The 8,968-nt window shown below is 41.5% G+C and overlaps 1 long non-coding RNA gene across 5 annotated transcripts in view; it reads right to left on the reverse strand.

Moving 5' to 3' along the window:
* Positions 1–385: 385 nt before the first annotated feature.
* The window catches only part of LOC147023058 (uncharacterized), a 20,925-nt gene continuing 12,342 nt past the window's right edge, over positions 386–8,968 (reverse strand). For 2 of the 5 annotated variants that reach the window (XR_015060000.1, XR_015059999.1), the window contains exons 2-3: positions 4,219–4,270; positions 386–2,415 (exon numbers count right to left, since the gene is read on the reverse strand). This is a non-coding gene — a long non-coding RNA (uncharacterized LOC147023058). Of the gene's footprint in view, positions 2,416–4,218; positions 4,271–6,545 lie in introns of all 5 variants that reach the window. The other 3 variants (XR_015060002.1, XR_015060001.1, XR_015059998.1) reach the window with 2 other exon arrangements.

Below are 8,968 nucleotides of genomic sequence, written 5' to 3' on the forward strand. Positions count from 1 at the left end.
GTAACATGAGGCTACATTTACGTAAAATATTAGGTTCCTCACTGATATCGTCTTTAGCGTATGGGAATTATTTTGGGTTCTCAAATTTAAAAAAAATAATAATAAATAATCACCCTGTACAGTACTTGCATCATGAGAAAGAGTTCAAAAAAAAAGTTCAAAAAACGAATATCCTCTTTAAATGACTTTTGTGGAATTAGTTTTATGATACTCTTCCACGATCAACACTCTGTTCTTGACTTAGCTGTGAAATTTTCATCAATCAATGAAGTTAGAAAATCATATTATCACATGCTTTTTGAATTGTCCTTTCTAATATGTCTAAGAGCAAAAAAATAACGAGTATTCTCATAATCATAGGACAAAAAAAAAGAAGTGAAAAGCATTTCAAAGTTCAAAAAAAAACTTTATTTTTAAGTAATAAGCACTTTTTAAAAGGGAAAAAACCCACAAGATATGATTGTCATACAATGGGAATGCTTGCCACGAAACATGGCCTCCAATGATGTGTGCACTGAGTGGTGACATCAATGGAAACCCCTCAAAAAGTTTATAGATTAATTATAATTAATATATGCTCTACAATACCCTACAAGTCCATATCCATTTAGTTTCCACTACACCAGAGTCTTACTTCACATCACCAGTATTTACTCATCGCAAATCGATCACAATTCCGTAATGTCGAAACAGAAAAATTAAACAACTATTTAAAAATAAAAAAAAATAGATTAATCTTTTTTGTTCAAGATTGACAGAGGCAACTTTTGGAAAACAACAGATGGTGGAGAAGTGCTTCCATAAGGCTCTTTTCAACACAAAGGCCTAAACTTTTCACAGCATCTGGTAAGGGCTCTGTGGGCATGGCTTACCAGCTGAGTGCCGTGAGCTCGCAGTGATGTGCTATTACTAGGTGGAGCCTATTCACAATCCGCATTTCAATTAGCCTGAGAAAGCTTCTGGCTTCATGGGCGCCCCGGGGTTCATGGTTGACAGATGCAAGTTTTTGAGCCGACGTTTAATGAGCAATTGCCGCCTGTTATTACACAACCATTATATGCTAATAGGGGATTAAATCCATGTTGGCCACAGGGTTCCTTTGACGACTGCAATTCTGACTGTAGTTATGTGTGTATGAGCATATCAAGTTGAAGTTTTGTAAAGCTTTAGAAGGCAAAAATTTTTACAAAGTTAAAAAGCATGCACAGAAGGCTGGCTTGCTCTAAAATCGTTTTGGAGTTTTCTCAATTGATGTTTTGATTTCGTTCTCCGAGGCATGTTTAAAGTCCAATCAAATATCCTAAAGAGATCATTTATGATGTCGGTGTCCTTGCCTGGAGATTATGAGGAAAACACAGGAGGAAAGAGCAGACACTTAGCTGTATCATACAGTGGGATACAATTGAACATGGATGGATAGAATTGAACAAGAAAGATTCGCAAAGGATGTTCTCAAATTATGCAACAATGGAAATCAAAATGACCCATTTCATGTGAGCAAAGTTATAACAGTAATAAATGCACTCAATGTTAGATCCTTCACAATACAAAGAAGGTTGAATGATATTTTTTTAAATCCATGAACATTGTCTGCTAATGGTGGAATTCACAGAAGAGCTCAGTGAAACATGTCGCAGTGAAGAGGGACCATGTAAACATCTCATGTCAAAGCTTAAAATTGAAAATGTGAAGCCAGGTAGTTATAAAGGAGTGGCATTAACCTGACATATTGTTGGACTGATTCAAAGAGGTGATGCCACAGAGGCCACACACCAACCCGTAAGGAGAAAAGAGCAAGCCAAGGCTTTTTGCTGAAAAATAACTGATGCAAGAACATTACGTATGACAAAACTACTACTGGGTTGGAAGGTGGCCGAAAGGTGTGCACACTCGCCTCTGAGATGTCAATCCAGGATTTGAATTCCAACCCAGCCATGAACTGTCATACTGGTGTCTCACAGGCAGGGTGAGGCAGCCATGTGTGTGCCGTCCCTTGGATGGATGTTATACTGGGCCCCCCCGACTGCTAGCATTTGTTGCTGGATGTTAAAGATCCCACGCTGTCCTTCGCTGAAGAGTAGACGAGCTATCGCCGGCACCTTGACGAAATTACGGCACACTCGGTCAAGTATATGCCTGGTGTTGGCCTAATGATTAGGGTGGTGGGTTTGGGATCCTCGGGTCCAGAGTTCAAATCCCACTTGGCCATTGAATCAAAAGCAGGTGGAGTTGTCTCAGCCTGTCATCCTTTCGAGGTCGGCAAAATGAACACCAGCTTGCTGGGATGATTGAGCCATTTGAGTTTCCTGCGTCAGAGTGGTGACCCATCCAGGATTGTGCTCAATAGCCCAGGAGACTGCTTTGGCAGCAACGACGCTCTGTATAGAGCATGGTCCCAATGGATGGTAAAGTATCCTGCATCGGAGTTGGGGGGGGGGGAGGAAAGAAAAAAGGGAGAGAGAGAGAGAGAGAGAGAGAGAGAGAGAGAGAGAGAGAGAGAGAGAGAGAGAGAGAGAGAGAGAGAGAGAGAGAGAGAGAGAGAGAGAGAGAGAGAGAGAGAGAGAGAGAGAGAATGAGAGAGAGAGAGAGAGAATGAGAGAGAGAGAGAGAGAATGAGAGAATGAGAGAATGAGAGAATGAGAGAATGAGAGAATGAGAGAATGAGAGAATCCCAATGCAATATAGATTATAGAGTGAAATTGTTGATATGCTTTTTTTCTCAAGTTGTTTGAGCTCCCCCTTCCCCCTCCTTTTGCACAAATTCTGGCTTTGCCACTATCATATAAACATACAAACATCCATGCATAAATGTATACAATCATAATGGTTGCCCTTCATACCCAAAGATGGCTGTTCACATGTGATATCGGTACAACCTGCGAATGTAAATTAGTTTATGGTGAAGGAGGAGCTGTTGTCCGAACAAAAACCACACTCTGAGATAAAATTCAATTCAACATGGTGTTAAGGGATTTAATGGCCACCAGATAATGCCGGCAGATGGGACACCCGGTTAATGTCCATCCGAGGGATTGCACACATTGATGAATCACCCTGCCTGTTTATAGCTGGGTAGGGATTCTTACACAGGCTAGCGAGACAGCTTAGAGGCTAAGGAATATACCTCTAGTCTTGGCTATCCTACCAGTCATGCCACGATACAAGGTTAAAACTACACCTGAAAAATAAATCCTAAGGACCATCACCTGATAAAAATGAGCGATATCTAGTAGATGTTACCAAATATGATAGGTGTATTTAACGAGCTGGTTACTGAGCTGGCCGAGCAGAGGAATTTAGACCGCATAGTCACTCAAAGCAGTGCTCCTGTGTGCTGCAAATGTCCTTGGAAAAATGAACTTATTACCAAAGCTGTAATATTTAACTATGCTTCATGGGAAAGCGAAGCTAACGTCAACAACTCATGCAAATATGAACAGAAACGCCCGAGTTTTGCTTGGCCAATGTGGCTGTGACCCGAGAATTTTTCCACTCCATTTATCTGCCTTCAGATCAATTCATCCCACAGCTTAGCTGATATGGTATTGGGGAAAAACTGAGAGCAGGCATGCCAATGGGAAAACGCAAAGACTATGCGAGTCTTGTTGGCGAAGGAGTAATGCCAATGGATCCGCTGTTGTGCTGAATCACATTCCCAGGCAGACTTGGCTATGAGGGTTCATTAATGCCTAACTAGCACGGTGACCATAAATCAGAGCTGAATAGCATGGCGACTCTGGTGCTCAGTTCCACTTCGGTGGGTTCATGTAGGGAGCAATTTCCCGAAGATACGTTGTCATGCGAAGACAGTTGCACTTTAGAATGAGAAGGGTGTTCGGTAGAGCGCATACCTCCGCCATGTAATGCCTGATCCACGAGAACATATCGGGCCCAATACATTTTTGAAATATCATGCGATACAGGACTATATCGTTTTTTGACCCGATCTCTCAATGGTGAAGAATCACTTAAAAAAATAAATAATTAGCGTATCCAGATCCAGACTTGGGTCTTCACCAAAATCGAATCAATTTGTCCTTGTCACACACCCAATCTGTCCACCAAGTTTCGTCCAAATCCGTCCACAACTTTTTGAGATATCGTGCTATATGTCGTTTTTGGCTCTCTCAATGGTGAAGATTCACTTTTAAAATTCTCATAGTCAGATGTGGATTCGGATCTTCACCAAAATGTAATCAGTTCAGCCTTGTCACTCACCGAATGTGTCCACCAAAATTCATCCAGATCGTCCACAACTTTTTGAGATATCCTGCACACAAACAAACAAACAAACAAACAAACAAACAAACAAACAAACGGACAGAAAAGGGTGAAAACACAACCTCCTTCACCTTCGGTGGCGGAGGTAATAAAGTGTCAACTTGAAAAAGTAAACACATTGCTGAAGTTAAAGGAAATTTTCAAAAGAACGACATGTAAGCTGCAGTCTTTCTGCTGAGGCTGAAGCCATACTCAGAGAGGGGTCAGCTCAAAGTGACAAGGATCGACGAGTCTGTTATAAGGAAAGGTTTGGAAAAAAAAAAAAGTGCTATCTATATATTAATACTGAAGGACCTATTTTGTGGTCCTCCTAGCGGTCTCGTCACGTTTTTCTCGGTACTGTGACCTGGACTGAAAGAAACTTCGTACCTGTAAGAGTGCATCGCACATCGTGGCAATAGTCAACTTTCAACTCTGAAGCAGAATAAACACTTTTCGTCCAAAAAATCCTTAGCAAATGAATACCTTACTCCATGATGAAACGTCACAGCCCCGTCATCGAAATCCCTACCCGGGTTAAGGTCTCACGTTAGAGACTTCATACACCTCATATTTGGTACGTATCTGTGTGTCCTGTGTCCTATGACCTATGTCATATGTAACTATTTTGAGTCGAAAAAAATTCAGTGTCATATTTGTGTGGTCATAATTTGTGCGACCGACAGTGAAAACCGGAGTCCAAAAATTAACAAGGACAAATGTGTCCAAGAGCCGCGTCATAAAGGTTTTGTCTTCACCAGAAGTAGAAGAAGAACAACAAGAAGAAGAAGAACAACGCGGAGCTCTCTTAGAGCCAGCATTAGCAACCTGACGCGGCTAAAAAAGAGAAGTGTACACCAAAAATGTCGTGTACAAGGATGTTTTGTGGGCCTCATTAGGTAAGGCCATGGAGTACATCGACTGGGATCCGGCTCTTACAAGAGCCGCCACTGGTTGTCATATTGGGCTCATGGAACAGAATCCATCTGTGACGGGGTTTCGGCTAGTTTACATTATTAGTGATAGCAATTTGCTCTGGATAAAAGAGGACTTAATGAATAATTTGGTGGAGATTGGCCCAGCCATAGAGGGGAAAAATCACAAGTCAGCTTCCCATCCTCAAAAGGGGATTGCACCTGTGACCTGGTCCTGGGAACCCCCAACACAAATGCAAAATTTGGTGGAGATTGGACCAGGGGTATGGAATTGCATAGAAATCAAATAAATCAAAGATCAGGCAACAACAAATTAGCAGAGAGATGATGTGCAAGAGCAGCAGAGCAGGTTTTTAGGACATGTGAACTGATGCCGTCCGGTCCATTAGCAGAGTCAGAGTTGAGGGTTGAAATATCCTTCTCCACCTTCTCAGGAGCAAGCGACACAGAGTCCAGGAGCAGTTGGGTGTGACAGGGAAGGAAGGGTACCAAGAGTGAGAGGATGGGGACACAAGATTTGGAAGCAAACACAGAATTGACGCATTCAGCCTTCTCGCGAGCAGAGCCAGCTATGGTGCCATTTGGAGAGAGGGAAGGGATGGAAGGGGAGCATACACCAGAGACAGACTTAATGCAGCACCAGATTTTAGAGGAGGGAGTAAAGTTTGAAAGGTCAATCTTGGGATTGGACAGATGTTGTTTTCTGACTCTCCTAAGAGTGGACACACAGTTGTTGTAGGCTTTTTGGAGTGCATTGAGATTGCCTTCAGTCAGATTAGCCTTCCAGGATTAGAAAGCAAGTTGTTTCGAGAAACTCCCTCACCACAGGATTCAGTGTACCGTGGGCAGGAAGAAGCATAGGATAATTGAAGATGAGATGGGACAAATCTGTGCATGAGAGAGAGAGCAGGTTTCTCTGAAAGAATTCCCAGGCCGAGTTAACATCAGGGGCAATAGAAATGGGAGATCAGTCCTGAGGGAGATCAGCTTACAGTCCCTGCCAATTTACTTGAGTAAACGAGAATCATCACAGAAACTATGTACCACTACCTAACACAACAAGGAGGCATGTGGCAGAACAGAAGGGATGTAAGAGAGGATGCTACGGAACAACAGATCACCGAATACTAAACAAGGCCATACTTGAAAACTGTAAACTGAGAATAACTAAATTGTCCACAGCCTGGATAGACCACAAAAATGCTTTTGATAGTGTTCCACATTCATGAATGATAACATGCATACAAGTGTACAAGATCAACACCAAAGTAACCAAACTGATTGAGAAAGCAATGGAGTTTTAGATTACCACATTGATATTATAGCACTCGGAAGGAAAGATCAAAGTACCAGGGGTGAAGATATGACGCGGGATCTTCCATGGTAATGGCCTTTCCCCGCTCCTGTCTTGCTTGGCTCTTGTCCCACTGAGCAACCTCATTAATGAGCAAGAACATGGATACACCTAACATCCAATTAGAGAGCATTCAAAGAGACAAGAAAGGTGACACGTCTACTGTACATGGATGATTTAAAGCTCTTTGCACCGATTGATGAAAAATTAGCAGAACAACTGAAACTTGAGGGGGAGCACTCGGTAGAGTGCAAAACCTCCGCCACCAATACTGCTCGGTCACTCAAGTGAACCTGATATCCTATTCATTCAATTTGACGTCAACAGTGCTCACAGAGTTATAGTTTGCAACTTTCCCTTTTACTTTTACATACTCAATTCATTCGTCATAACGAGATTCTTTGAGACAGAAATTGATTTTACATGGGAATATCCACCTGAAGTTCCAAAATCAGCCACAATTATAATTTTGGCATGTTTTCTTTTGTTGGAAATCACTTTTAACATGTAGAAATGCAAAAAAAAAAATCGAAATTTTGTTGAAAAAAAAAGTTGCAAAAATATTTTTTTTTTCTAACAATTTTTTTTTGGGGGGGAGGGTTGGAAATCACTTAAAACATGTAGAAATGCAAAAAAAAAAAAATTCAAATATTTTTTCAAAATGGCCACCATAGCGGCCATATTGGATATTGGACCAAGTCCAAAATCTAATGGCATGATCCTTGGACCAGACCTAACCCCCCCACCATGTTTCGTCGAAATCCGTTGGAGTTTTTCCGTAATACTGTTCACAAACAAACAAACAAACAAACAAACAGAAAGGGGTGAAAACAGTAACCTCCGATCTTCGATGGCGGAGGTTAATTAATGAAAGAGAAATCCGACAAGATTAAAATGGAATTTTGCCTGGATAAGTTTGCCAAGTGCACATTCGTACAAGGTAAACCAACATAAATTGACAATAAAAAAAAAAAATCTACCTCAATACAACAATACAGCAGCTGGAAAATGAAGCATCACACAATATCTCGAAGAAGAAGAGAACTACCAAATGCTGGAGGTCACAAACAAATGCGAAAAACAATTGCCAAAGAACACCTACATAGAACAAGGCTGATCCTGAAAACATACCTTTCTCCAAGATACAAAATCTAAGCCATAAACCAACGGACCCAGTATTCCAATACAGCTGCGGAATAATAAACAAACCACAATCGGAAATCAATAAGCAAGATATCAAAACAAGGAAATTCCTAACCATCCAAAAAATGTTCCGCATCCAGAGAATGTACCTGCCGAGACGAGAAGGAGACAGCTGCCTGATGGAGCTCAGCTGAGTGCACAAAGTGACAAATATCATGTCGGCTGAGAACATGAAAAGTTCAACAGACTACCAAATCAAATTTGTACGCAAACATGAAGATAGCAAAGTAGAAAAGGTATCCTTAAACCAACTTGCAAAACATTCACAAAGAAAGGTGCCAATAGAAGATGATGTCACACATGAAACCGAAACAGCAACGAACACAGCCACAATGATTGCAAAAGTGAAATAGCAGCAAATATACACCAACAACAGGGAGAAGGATAAAAGAGCAGGGAGGATAGAAAACACAAAGGGTTGGACAGATTGGGCATAGCCAAAGACGGCTCATTGGAATGGCTAAGAAGAGGTCAACTGAGCTGGGATGGAGAACAATTCACATTATAATAAACTAGCGTGGATCAGCTTGCTATGCTCACCTCTCCACCCCTCATTGCAGAGATTGATGTCACAGATTTGCGATGTTGGCATGATTTATATCAATCATAATACAAACATTTCTTCTCTACAAATTAATTTGTAATATTGGTGATATTATGTTTATTTTAAATTTTATTTGTGATATCAGGTCTAAGTGGTCTAAGTGGTCAAGGGTCTCAGCTGTCTAATCTGTTTGAAGGGTGTAAGGGGTCCAAATGGTGTTAAGGTCAAAGGGGTCTAAATGGTCTTAAGGGGTCTTTTGGGCCTTTTGGGGTTTTGGGGTCTTTTGTGACTTTTGGTCTTTGGGGATTTTGGGTTTTCAGCATCTTTTTGGGTCTTTGGATGTTTTGGGTGTTTTGGGTCTTCCGGGTGTTCAGGGTCCTTTTGAGTCTTTGGTGACTTTGGGGTTTTTTGGGTCTTTGGAGACTTCAGGCTCTTTTGGCACTTCAGAGTCTTTGGGGTCTTCAGGGTTTTTGGGGTCTTCAGTGTCTTTGGAGGCTTTTGGGTCTTCAGGGTCTTAGAGGGTCTTCAAAGGTCTAAGGGGTCTCAGCAGTCTAAAGGGTCGAAAGGTACATTCCAATAGTACAGTGTGTAGATAAAATAGACATAAAGTCACATATCTGGACAGACGGAGGGACAGAGGTAAGGAAGGACGGACACACGCACGCCGAGACC

This window comes from Eptatretus burgeri, chromosome 7 (genome assembly GCF_056783735.1).
Source record: "Eptatretus burgeri isolate ZD-2024b chromosome 7, Ebu_testis_v1, whole genome shotgun sequence".
Classification (NCBI taxonomy): Eukaryota; Metazoa; Chordata; class Myxini; order Myxiniformes; family Myxinidae; genus Eptatretus; species Eptatretus burgeri.